The sequence below is a fragment of the Lipotes vexillifer genome, unplaced genomic scaffold (assembly GCF_000442215.2).
Source record: "Lipotes vexillifer unplaced genomic scaffold, Lipotes_vexillifer_v1.1 scaffold196, whole genome shotgun sequence".
Lineage (NCBI taxonomy): Eukaryota > Metazoa > Chordata > Mammalia > Artiodactyla > Lipotidae > Lipotes > Lipotes vexillifer.
Window position 1 is genome coordinate 2,844,183 of NW_006775077.1, and position 12,657 is coordinate 2,856,839.

Here is a 12,657-nt window from a genome sequence, read left to right on the forward strand (position 1 = left end):
GTAGCCCCTGCTCGCCGCAACTAGAGAAAGCCCGCGCGCAGCAACGAAGACCCAGTGCAGCCAAAATTATAAATAAATAAAATAAAAATGAAGTACAAAGTTCCAAGGCCAACACAACCTACTTCACAATTCTGCTAAAATTCACTTCCTCTGAAGCGTTTTAGTAAAGGGCATCAATAATATATAAAGTAAAATATAAAACAAAGAACTGATTATGGCTTGGGCCCAGAGGTACAACTGTGCATATTTGAATGGAAATAGGTCAAAGACATGGGCGAAAGTTAGAGATTTGTTACTTCCATTTCTAAAATACATTTCCCACTAAAACTACTTTCTGCCTCACTTTTCCTTTAAATATCTTCCATCAAAGTCACCGAGAAATTCCTGCGAGTGGTCCTCCCCTTCTCTTGTCAATCTTCCAAGAGTGCTCGGAAAATTGTATGTAAACAACACTGACCTGTTCAGGAACAGGGGAGAATTTATTTAATTTTACTATTTAGAACTACATTAAAACAATTTTTTTTTCAGTTCATAATTGGCAAAACTTACAAATTAAAAGTTTGGGTTTTTTCCCTAGATTGTATACGAACTGTAATGTTAAGGCTCGAAACTCGGATATACTATATATAACATATACGGATAAACTGTTAGTTAACATACTGATCAGAGACTAGCATCTTTCACGTCCAAGCTGACAAATGGAAAACTTGCTGACTCCAAAATAAAATTTTGACCACATTTCTGCCCTGGTGAAGTGTTACCAGTAAGGAACAGGTACCTACAAGATTCTCCATGGGATGACTCAAAAACCCCAGGAGAACCAAACTCGCTGTGCACGCCCAGGCTGTGAGGTCTACGCAACTTTCGGCCCCTCTGGAGCTGCAGTCTCTCCCTCTGTTGGGGCCCTCGGTGGGAAAAAGCCTGCCTGCAGGTCGGATTCCTGCTTGCCCGCCCTCCCTGCGGTTCGGCTTCCTGCGGGCCCACCGATGGCTTCCAAGGTCAACAGGCCAGTTCCCCCCGCCCCGCCCCACCGGGCCCCATCTTCTTAACGCACAGCATGGAACTGGTGGAAACATCTCCAAGGTCTTTATTTAGCTTAAGCACCTTATTTAAATGGCGGTTCTATAAGTTACCGATTAAATAAGGTGCCCTACTTTTGGAACCTGTGGGCCTTCGTGAAAGAACGACTCTTTGTTCCTTTCCTTTTCCCTTTTCACAAGCTAGAACCAGCTCTTCAGCACGCGCGTCCTGTCAAAGCAACGCCCTCAGAGCCGTCGCCCCCTGACGCGAACGCACGAGCTTCGCGGTGAGGCGGCCCGGCCTGCAGCGAACTCCCCCGCTCGCCCTCTCAGTCTCTGGCTCAGACAAGAAGTTGGTCTCCCGGGTCACGGCCTCCTCACCTCAGTCTCCCAGGCCGCGGCCCGCGCTCCTCGGCGTCTTCCCGGAGTCTCTGAGGTACCGCTCCCAGAATGCCCCGCGCCCCCCGCGCCCCCAAGCGTAACCCCGAGCGCTCCCAGAATGCCCCGCGCGCCCCACTTTTTCCCGCCAAAGCTTTTGACTGCCTACGCTGTTCTGCCGGCGCTCGTGGTTCCTCGAGAGAAGAGCCGGCGTTGGCGCTGGTGTGGCCCGTTTCGAGGCCCTTGCTGTCTTGCAGAGAGAGGTAGGATGCATCCGCGCGGTATGGCCGCTGGGGAGCCACAGGTGCCGAGCCCCGTGCTCGCCGCACTGACGGGCTCTCCGGCCTCATGCGCAGGGCAGCCCTTGGATCCGCTGAATGTCCGGCGGTGGAACTTTCTGAGTGGGGCGCCCTGCAGCGTGGCGTGGCGTGGAGCGGAAGCCCGGCGCAAGGGCTAGTTCCTAGGTATTTATTAAGCGCCTGCTGTGTGCCCGGAGCTTTCCTAGGAGTCACTGATGGAACATTGAACTAAGAGCGTTCCCTGCCCTCCTGGAGCTTACATTTTTCTTGAGGGTTGGGGGGTAGGTTAATATGATAAGTGCGCAAAATGTCGGTCTGGAAATGGTGATAGGTGCGCTGGGACAGGGAGACGGAGTGCCGGGAGAGGCCCTTTCGGAGGTCGCGAGGCCTCAAGGAGAAGGTGACATGTAGGACAGAAAGGAGATGGGAGTGGGCGGCCACACGCATGTCGGGGGAGGACGTTGTAAGGGAGGGAATCGCGAGTACAAGCAGAACGCCTGAGGCAGGCGGGAGGGTGACCAGCTGGCTGCAGTGGAGCTGGAAGGAGAGGTAGGGACGCGAGACCGGGAGGTTAAAGCGGGCCAGACAGTGTTAGGCTTGATAAGCCGTGTGTATTGTAACGGGCGCACCCAGGCGCTGTGCTGAGAATGGACTGAAGGGAACAGAGGGACAGAAAGGAGAGCAGCTAGGAGGCAATGGCAGTGGTCCAGGAGAGGGAAGATGCGGCTGGGATCAGGGCAGAGGTAGTGGAGGTGATGAGATGGGATTGCACTGTGAAGATCCTTTGAAGTTAGATCTAATAGGCTGTGGATATGGATTGATGTGGAGTCTGAGAGTTAAGCATAGCTGCAGGGTCTTTGTACCGACTTGGGAGGATGCGGTTGCCATTAACTTAAGGGGAAGACTGGGAGGAGAAAGTTTGTGGATGAAAATAAGAGGATGTCAGTTTTGGGACACGTTAACTTTGAGAAGTGAAGAGGAGGAGTTCTGGGGAAAGATCTGTATGTAATAGATGGTATTTAAAATCATGAGACAAGAACAGATCTGGAAGAGAGTGAAAGGGTAGAAGGAAAGAAGTCCTCACACTGAATCCCGGGAGACTCCTGTATAAGTTCAGGGAGATGAGGAGGAGGAAGCTCATGGGTGGAATGTCAGGAGATTTTTATCAAGTAAGAGAAGATTTGCCACTTTTCAACCTCACATCTTACCAGGTTCGAGAAGTTATACTGTGAAAGAATGAGGTTTTGTATTGTGTTTAATGTTTGATGTATTAGAGTAATTTACTTATTTTATTCGAAAAATGAGTTTTGGCAAAGAGAAATGCTTTTAGATATCCTAACTTGGTAACGAAGTGCTCAATACTTACATATTGCTTGGTTACTTATAACCACAACCGTGAGATTGTAGTAAAGGTTGGTGAGTAAAATCAGCCTCCTATGACAGTTTACATCAAACATCCACGTACTAAATAGTCCAGTTCTCTTTACATAAAAGGTGAAATGTATGGCTTTTATTTGGATCTTGATTTCAATAAACTATAAAAACTATTTATGAAAGTCAGAAATTTGCATACTCTGTATATTTAATTGTACTAAGGAATTATTTTCTAGATGGCAAAGTAACATCTAAAGATAATACTTATAAGATCCTTATTTCACAGACGTATAGAAGTATTTATGGATGAAATGACATATCTGGGATTTGCTTTAGAATGATCCCGTGGGAGATGAGGGTGGTGACAAAGAGGTAACAGAATTGGCCATGTTTTGATAATTGTTGAAAATGAGTGAAGGTTCCTATTATTATCTGTGCTTTTATGTATTTTACTATCTTCTCCACTTTTGTGGTGTGTTTGAACTTTTCTATAATAAAAAGCTTTTAAAAACTTTTGTTTTTCAAAAGTAAAATAAAGTGAAGAGACAGGCCACAAGTTGGGAGAAGATATTTTCATAAAAGTAACCCACAAGTGATTAGTTTCCAGATTATATGAAGAACTCTCACAAATCAATTAGAGTAAGACAGTCAGTCATAGAAAAAAGCACTAAGGTCATGAACAGGTATTTTGCAGAAGGAAGAAAAAGGATGGCTTATAAGCCTATGAAAAGATATTCAACCTCATTAATTATTAAATCTAAATAAGACCACAACGAAATACCATAGTATTGGCAAAATTTTAAGGGTTAGTAAGGATGCAGAATAAGATCTCCATACACTGTTGGAATGTAGGAATGTAAATTTGAAAACAATGTGATGTAATCTTCTGAAGTTGAATATTAACATACCCTTAGACTTAGAAATTCCTTATATACACTTCCCCTTAAGAGACTCTTAAATATGTGCACCAAGAAATATGTTTGTAGCAGCATTGTTTGTTGAATAAAATAAGTAAATGCAAAAACAAACAAAATCCCAAATGTTCAGGGACAGGGGAACAGATAGATAAATTGAATTATATTTACAAAATTGGATATTATACAGCAAAGAAAAAAATGAACTACATTTATATACAACAATATGGATAAAACTTTCAAAATTAAAACGTGAACATAAGTACAGAAGATCCTCTACATAGGAACAAGTTCTGTTCCACGAGCACGTTTGTAAGTCCAATTTGTTTGTAAATCCAACAAAGTTAGCCTAGGTACCCGACTAACACAGTCGGCTATATAGTACTGTACTGTAATAGGTTTATAATACTTTTCACACAATTAATACATAAAACAAAAAATAAAGAAAACATTTAAAATCTTACAGTACAGTACCTTGAAAAGTACAGTAGTATAGTACAGCAGCTGGCATACGGGGCTGGCATCGAGTGAACAGGCAGGAAGAGTTACAGACTGGAGGAGGGAGAGGAGGTGGGAGATGGTAGAGCTGAAGGATCGTCAGCAACAGGAGATGGAGGGCAAGCTGCCATTTCACTCACGCCTCACGGTGATGGCACAGGTTCTGGTTCCTTGCTGGGTTCAATTCTATCTACCTTCTTGAAAGAACGATCCAGTGATGTCTGGGTAGTAGCTCTTTTTTTCTCGTCATAGGTGACAGTAATACTGGATTGCATTCTGAATGGCTGTTGCAACCTTCGTTTACCATTCTACGTTTGGGTCCTGTGCCTCATAAACTAACGTTGCCTCCTCAAATAAAGAAAATCCCCTTGCCTTTTCCTGCGTCGTGAATCTCTTCGGTTCTTCAGTTACTTCTTCTTCCTATTGTCTCTCTTCGTCCTTTCTCTCGGCCTCCAGTTCCATCAGGTCTTCGTTAGTAAGCTCCTTGTGTTGCACAGCAGCAGTTCTGTACAGTAAAGTACACAAAAGCACAACCACTTGTAGAGGATGCACACACGTGACAATGTACGCCAGACACGTGAACTAACTTACGTGACTGGACACGTGAATGCACGTTCACATCTTTGAAAGTTCGCAACTTGAAGGTTTGTGTGTAGGGGACTTACTGTAGACACTTAGACAGTTTTTCGAATTTTTTTAGAAAATGACCACCCTTATATACCTACCACCCAGATCTAAAGATAGAACATTACCTGTATCCAGGAAGTGCTCCTCATGCCCTCTCCCAGCCACTTACCCACTTCCTCTAAGGTAACTACTGTCCCAACTGCTAACACCATATGTTAATTTTGCTTGCTTTGAAAAGTTAATGGAATCATACAACACAAACTCTCTTGTGTATAGCTTCTTTTGTAAATATTATATTCATAAGATTCATCCATATTGTTGAGGGCAGCAGTATTTTATTCATTTTCATTGCTGGATAGGGCTCCATTGTGTGTATATATTTATCCTTCCTGACGTTGAAGGACAATTTGAGTGCTTCCAGCTTAGAATTATTATGAAGAATGCTGCTAAGACCATTCTTGTTCTTTTGTTTTGTATTTCCTTCTATTCAATATGGATGAATTTTTAAAACATAATTTTGAATGGAGAAGAAAGTTCCAGAAGACTACATACAGTATAATTCTATTTTTATAAAGCTCAATAGTTCTCCAGGAAAGCTGAATAAATTGTTTGTTGATATATCCATATGTGCAAAACTAATTTTTTTAATAGGCAAGGACATCATGAACACAATTCAGGATAATAATGATTTTGGGGAGGCAGAAGAATGGGATATGGGAGGAGCCCACTGTCCCCAAGTCAAGTGAAGGGTTCATTGGTGTTCATTTATAGTACTATGCTTCAAAATATATATGCACATCCATTTATATGTATAAAACATTACATCATAATTTTTAATTAACAAAAAACCACAGAATATTATAGGGCCAGCAAGAATTTTCATCCAGGGAAAAATTTTCCTCACAGGATACATTTTGATGACAAGCTTGTGGGCAAGCTTATTCAATTTTCCAAGTATATGAGTTACTTAAGTTTCCCTTTATCTCACTCACAGGCATTCAAGATGGGAAGGAATGCTCTTAAGGATTCCACCCACTAGTTACCTGTATGTATCTTTTATAAAGATTAAGATTCTTGCATTATGTTAAATCATGTTTAAACCGTTAGGACATGCAAAGATTAGGCCATACTTTGTGGGTAGCCAAGTACCACATGAAAATGAAGGTCACTTCTCAGAAGAACTACCTGGGGAAGAGTCAGATCTTTAGACTGGAAAGTGGAACTAAGATGACAAGACCTAGATGGGCGTTACGGCTGGGTTCAGCATGCACCTTGGCCTGGAATTCAAAGAACTGGGATGTCTGAGAGTGTATATATGGGTAGAGTATAATCATCTGCCCTCAAACATACAGAGGGAGACTGGGACTTAGAAGGAAGGGTCCCTAAAAAGGGTCCTCACTGGGTGTGTGCCTCACAGTCACCTGAGATTTGACAATCAGACAGACTTTAAATTGGCATCACTGCTTCATTTATTAAAGGTGAATGAACTATGTCAGGCTCTCATGGTGGAAAATTCTTTTAGGTTATCCTTTAGCAAAGTTCATTTGAATATTCTGGCTCTGCTGTAAGAAGGCAAAGAAAGGGCTCTTTATCCACACTTGTGCCAGAGTGTCAAGGAGAGTAGCGTAGTGGTAGGCGGTGGGGAGTGGTATCAGTAATCAGTGAGAGGATCAGGGAAGGAAGGATATGGAGGGATGCAGTTGCATACCTAGAAAGAAGAAACATTTACTTCCTTCTAGCGTCAGCCTTAGAGGTCCTAGATGGTATTTTTATTTAGGTAGGTAGCTGTGTTTCTGATACGGGGCTCCCAGCTTTCGAGAACTCCACTGCCCTCTCCATCATTCATGTTACTTGTACGCTTACGTGGCTGCATTGAGAACCTTGGACTGGTGTTAGGTCCACACACTCATTCATTTTAAACTATTTTCATGCTGTTGCTGCATTTAGCTTCTTTTCCCCAGTTTCCTAAACTGGGAAAGAAATAAAACAGTTTTACTTTTTGTAGTGTTACCGAGCCAGGTTTGTTTGTCTGACATGCAAGCCAAACGCTGAGACCCTGAGGTTTGCAGCAGAGAAAGGGTTTATTCTCGAGGCCACCAAGTGAGGAGATGGGAGAACAAATCTCAAATCCACTTCCCCAAAGGCAAGGGACTTGGGATATTTATGGAATAAAGCTGGGGTGTCAGGAGCACGGGGAGTGTGAGGAAAGGTAATTAGAGACAAGAAAAAGGTGAGGTAATCATCGTTGTACAGCTAAGCTACAGGCTTCTTGGGACACGTGCTTAGAAAATGTTGGCATTAGCATGTTCTGAGGGTGGAGTTTTTGGCCTTCTGACATGAGACATTTTCGCCATCTTAACCAGTCTTAACTGTCTGGAGCTTGAACTGGACACAGCTGACTCCAAGTTCCCAATAAACAGCTTGGGCAAACATCTCTTATTATTTGGGCTGTGTGACACTTGGAGTACATGCAAGTTTTTGTAAAAACAGTTAAAGCAAGCTTGGTCAGTGAGGGCAAGTTACAGGTATAATGGATCTAACTGATGATTACCCGCCCCCCCCCATTTCAGTAGGTGTCCTGGGAAAAGTTAAAAACTTGGCTAATACTCTTGCTAGTGTCAGATAAATGAATCCACATTTCTCAGTATGATTATAGTGTAATTATGATTTTTCCAAGTATTCATCTGCCATCTCCTATATCACATTTATACCCTTATTCATTCAAAAACATTTATGGAGCACGTGCTGAGTGCCAGGCACTGTGCTAGGTTCTGAAGATACAGATGTGACTAACCATTCCTGTCCTTTAGGAACTCTTGGTCCAGTGAGAAAGACGGACATGTTGACCGATGATGTAGTGAGTGCATGATAGCCATGATTGGGGAATAAAGGAGCAGAGAGGGTGCTACTTGGAGGGGAAGGATGTGGTCAGCACATGCTTCCTCCACAGTTGACTCCTAAGCTGAGTCAAAAAGGATCCTGAGTCCTTGGCCAGGATAAAGGAAGTAGGAGAAAGGAGGTAAGGAGAGTAAGAGGTAAGAGGTAAACTTAAGGTAAGAGGCAAAGGACAGGGCTTGAGCAAGGGTATGGAAGTGAGGAAAGAATGCAGTGTGTTGGAGATCTAAAAATAGCTCACTGTTGCTAGGCTATAAGGCTTGAGGGGGGAATGACAAAGGATGAAGCTAGAGAGAGAGACAGATTTTGAATGATCTTAGATGTTCTGGTAAGGAATTTGAACTTTAGTTATTGGGAAACATTGGAATGTCTTAGGCAAATAATGATATGATCAGATTTTAATTTTGGATCCATTACTCATGGAAGATGGGTCTGAGGAGTTCAAGACTAGAGGCAAAAAGCCTGTTAGGAAGTTATTGTAAGCAGATAGGCAGGTAATCATGAAAGGCAAATCTGGGGCAGTGGTAGTAGGGATAAAGAGGAGAGACTGACCTGCATGATTCCCAAGCTTCTGACTTGGGTGACCTGATGATGATAACACTATCAGCTGTATTTCATAGAACTGTCTAGAACCTGAAGCCTTTACAGAGTTAAATAGGATATCTGGAACTTTCCTTATCTATACCATTTTACTCTTGTTCTGTTTACTTGTGCTGGAGACAAAAAGATTTTTAAAAAGAAGTTTAATATTGCAACCATGTACAATCAAACATCTAATATTTTTATTTACCTGCTCCTACTTAAAGATGGACATACAAGGAAAATGTGCCTAAGAACCTATTTACAATAAGATGTCCTACATATAATTAACTTGTCTTTGTCTGAAGTTACTGAGGAAAGTTGCCCTACCTCAGCAATGAACTTAAGACCTTTGTATTGGCTTTGTGATCAGGTATCTATTATTTTCTGCTCATTTCTGCCTTTGCTATTCAACTGATTAGAGATTATTAACTGACATTCTGGTGTGTTATAAATATGCATGGATTAAAAAAACTTCAAGACATAAATGCTTTATTTAAGATGAATGAAAATTTTAAAAACTTAGAAAATTTTGGATCTTATTGCTAATAGATGGGGAATTGTTTGGAAATCAACTAAATAGGGTATACATACTAGAGATACAGATATTTTTAGAAGGGAAAAGTTAACCTATGCTAACATATTTAAAAGACATGGATTTAATACAAGTTATCCATGTAGATAATTTGGAGTCCATCTTTTAAGAGTGCCCACTTGTTAAGAGGGAACCTGCTCTCTATGGTTATGGCAAATATAATGATTTGTCAACGGGAAGGAAAGAGCTGATGAAGTGTTTCTTGTGCATTAGTGGCAGAAAGAATTAGAAAAGGAATAAAAAATGTAACTCTACTTTACGAGTAGAGTTGGTTTTCTAAATGTTTATTAAAATTTCTTTGCTGGAGGGGAGGTCAGGAAGAGTTTATAAATTCTTATGTTCCTTTAATTTCTCAGGTTTGTTTGTTTCTAAATTTGCCTAAATTTACTTCACCTTGGAGCACCTTCCACGTAGGATGTTTCCTTATACCTATGTTTTAGAATAAGGAAGTCTTGATTGATAATAGCACTTGCTAAAATCTATTGATTGCTCTCTATGTGCCAGACGCTGTGCTAAGCATTTTATAAGCAGTGGCTTAGATGAGTTAACGGATTAGGTCATAGTCATGCATTTGATAAGTTACTAATCCAGGGATAGGATCAGGTCACTGGCACCAAAGTTTTGTTTTAACCACTTATGGAGTTATTTGGAACTGGGACTGAAACCTGAATCAGTCTTGACACTGGATTATAGAGGTAGCCACACACTCTAGAGACTCATTGCTCTGCCAGACTCACGGGGAGGTTCAGCAGACCTATTTATTTATTTGGCTGCATTGGCCCTTAGTTGCAGCATGCGGGATCTTCATTGCGGCATGCAGGATCTTTTGTTGTGGCACTAGGGCTTCTCTCTAGTTGTGGCATGTGGGTTTTTCTCTCTCTAGTTGTGGCGCAAGGGCTTAGTTGCCCCGTGGCATGTGGGATCTTAGTTCCCCGACCAGGGATTGAACCTGCATCCCCTGCATTGGAAGGCGGATTCTTTACCACTGGACCACCAGGGAAGTGCCTGGTTTACTATTTTTAAAGCATTTAAGCAAGTTATAACACTAAATGCATGCATTTGGAAAGAGGAGAAGTCTCAATTCAATAATCTAAACTCTCACCCCAAGAGACTAGGGAGAAAAAAAAAAGAAAGAAACCCAAAGCAAGCAGAAAGGACTCAATAAAGAGCAGAAATCAGTGATATTTAAAAAAAAAAAAAAAAAAAAGGAAAAACAATAGAGAAAATCAGAGACAGAAAGCTAGCTCTTTGAAAAAAATCAATAAAACTGACAAACCTCTAGCAAGGTTGACAACAATAACAACAAGAAGAGTGGTCAAATTACTACTTCCAGGAATTAAACAGAGGATATCACTGCAGACGTTGCAAACATCAAAAGATAATAAGGGACAACTATGAACAACTCTATACATAGATTTGACAATTAAGATGAAGTGGACCAATTCCTCGAAAAGTACAGACTACCACAATTCACCCAGTATTAAACAGACCTGAATAGTCTTATAACTGTTATGGAAATTAAACTCATAGTTTAAAACTTCCTGAAAAATACATCTGCCAGCCCATATGATTTCACTGGAGAATTCTATCAAGTTTTTAAAGAAGAGTAACACCAATTCTACACGTTCTTTTCCAGAAAAATAGAGGAAAAGGGAATACTTCACAACTCATTCTGTGAGGCCAGTATTACTCTGATAGCCAAGCCAGACAAATACAATGCATAAAATGAAAATTACACACCAATATCTCTCACATATATGGATAGAAAATCTCTTAATAAAATATAATTCAGCAATACATAAAAAGAATTACATATCTTTTCAGCAGGTGGTGTTGGGAAAGCTGGACAGCCGCATGTAAAGCAATGCAGTTAGAATATTCCCTCACACCATACACAAAATTGAACTCAAAATGGCTTAAAGACTTGAATATAAACCATGACATCATAAACCTCCTAGAAGGGAACATAGGCAAAACATTCTCTGATATAAATTGTAGCAATGTTTTCTTAGGTTAGTCTCCCAAGGCAACAGAAATAAAAGCAAAAATAAACAAATGGGACCTAATCAAACTTATAAACTTTTGCATAGCAAAGGAAACCATAAATAAAATGAAAAGACAACCCACAGAATGGGAGAAAATATTTGCAAACAGTGTGACCAGCAAGGGATTAATTTCCAAAGTATACAAACAGCTCATACAACTCAGTAACAAAAAAGCAAACAACCCAATCAAAAAATGGGCAGAAGACCTAAATAGATATTTCTGCAACATAGAGATGGATAATAAGCACATGAAAAGATGCTTAACATTTCTAATTATTAGAGAAATGCAAATCAAAACTACAATGACCTATCACCTCACACAGGTCAGAAACAATACAAATAAGTCTACAAATAATAAATGCTGGAGAGGATGTGGAGAAAATGGAACCCTCCTACACCATGGGAATGTAAATTGATGCAGCCACTATGGAGAACAGTATGGAGGTTCCTTAAAAAAACTAGAGTTACCATATGATCTTGTAGTCCTGCTGGGCATATATCCAGAGAAAACTCTAATTCAAAAAGAGACATACACCCCAATCAATATTCATAGCAGCACTATTTACAATAGCCAAGACATGGAATCAACCTAAATGTCCATTGACAGATGAATGAACAAAGAAGATGTGGTATATGTGTGTATATATATATACTCACACATATGTACAATGGAATACTACTCAGCTGTAAAATAGAATGAAATTATGACACAGCAATATGGATGGACCTAGAGATTAACATACTAAATGAAGTAAGTCAGAGAAAGACAAATATCATATGATATCATCTATATATGGACTCTAAAATATGATACAAATGAACATATTCACAAAACAGAAGCAGACTCACAGACATAGGAAACAAATTTATGGTTACCAAAGGGGAAAGGGGGTGGGATAAATTAGGAGTTTGGGATTAGCAGATACAAACTATATATATATAAAATAGATAAACAACAAGGTCCTACTGTATAACACAGGGAACTATATTCAATATCTTGTAATACACTATAACAGAAAAGAATATGAAAAAACATATATATGTATGTATAACTAAATCACTTTGCTGTACATCAGAAACGAATACAACATTGTATATTAACTATACTTCAATTTTTTAAAAAAGCAAATAAAAAAATTATACATCGTAAGCAAGTGGGGTTTATTTCAGAGATGCAAAGCTAGTGCAGTATTTGAAAATCAATGTATTCCATCATATGAAAAGGCTAAAGACTATTTGGAATGTTTGGAAAAATGTCTTCCATGGCCTTGCATTCCTATGGAAGAGGTAAGCAGGGGGACAGGAAGCTAACATTCATCAGCAACTAGTGTGGAAGAACTGTGCTTAGTTTCTGGGAGGATGACGTACACGTGTAACCTATTGTGTAGTTCTTTTTGGAATTAAATACCATTGCCGAAAAAGACCTTAATAAAT